The sequence below is a fragment of the Hipposideros armiger genome, unplaced genomic scaffold, assembly GCF_001890085.2.
Source record: "Hipposideros armiger isolate ML-2016 unplaced genomic scaffold, ASM189008v1 scaffold_511, whole genome shotgun sequence".
Taxonomy (NCBI): domain Eukaryota; kingdom Metazoa; phylum Chordata; class Mammalia; order Chiroptera; family Hipposideridae; genus Hipposideros; species Hipposideros armiger.
In genome coordinates this window covers 1446765-1448059 of record NW_017731861.1, presented here as the reverse complement: position 1 = coordinate 1448059, position 1295 = coordinate 1446765, and positions in this window count along the sequence as shown.

Sequence of the window (1295 nt, the reverse complement as noted above, 5' to 3'; positions counted from 1 at the left end):
GTCCAGGGAAATAGACAGTTGGCTGGATACGCTGTGGTAACTCTACACACCATCATTGAAGCAAAACCCCTCCCACAGGGGACCTCGGCACAAAAGGCAGAGCTCGTCGCCCTGACTCGGGCCCTTCAGCTGGAAGCTGGGGCAAGAGTCAATATTTATACCAACTCTAAGTATGCCTTCACTACCCTCCATGTTCATGGGGCTTTATATAAAGAAAAGGGATTAATCAATTAATTCAGGAGGGAAGGAAATTAAATATGGACGAGAGATTTTAGATATCCTAGAAGCAGTATGGGCACCCAAAAGGGTGGCAGTTATACACTGCAGGGGCCACCAAAAGGGTGACACCATCGCAGCCAAGTTAGCTGCAACCGAAGAAACCCTCGAGCCTTCAACGTTAACAGCCTCCCTCTTTCCCAGCCCTTTAGCTGAATGGGATCCCAAATATTCCCACCAAGAAGAGGCCTGGTTCAAGACTGAAGGAGGAAGCCATATCCGTAACGGATGGTAGAAATTTTGAGATGGCTGCATTGTCATACCAGAAACTCTAGCCCCGGCTTTTGTCAAAGAGTTTCACTGAAGGACCCACTTTGGTCAGAATGCCCTAGAATCGACCCTCAATAGGTACTTCTATGTACCTGGACTCTCCAGTATCTCTCGAATAATTTGTGAACAATGCCTTGTTTGTGCTCACAACAACCCACGTCAAGGACCAGTCCTAACCCCAGGAGTCCAACATACTGGCGGTGCCCCATTTGAAGATCTCACAATAAATTTCACAGAGATGCCACGCTCCAGGGGTCTTAGATANATTTCACAGAGATGCCACGCTCCAGGGGTCTTAGATACCTCTTAGTATTTGTATGCACCTACTCAGGATGGGTGGAAGCCTTCCCCACCAGGACAGAAAAGGCACAAGAAGTCGCCAGGCTATTGCTACAGGAAATAATCCCTCGCTTTGGGCTGCCACCCTCAATTGGCTCTGACAACGGTCCTGCCTTTGTAGCTGAAGTAATCCAGCTCCCAGCCAAGCTCCCCTGCATCACTTGGAAGCTACATACTGCCTGCCGCCCACAGAGCTCAGGACAAGTAGAACGCATGAATCGGACCCTCAAGTCCCACCTGAAGAAACTGTGCCAAGAGACACACCTCCATTGGGACAAGGCCCTTCCAATAGCGCCCCTGAGGATACGCTCAGCTCCTACCAAGAAGACGGGCCTTTCCCCTTATGAGGTCACATATGGAAGGCCATCTCCACTTATTAGAGGCCTCCAAGGGGACCTTAAAGAAATAGG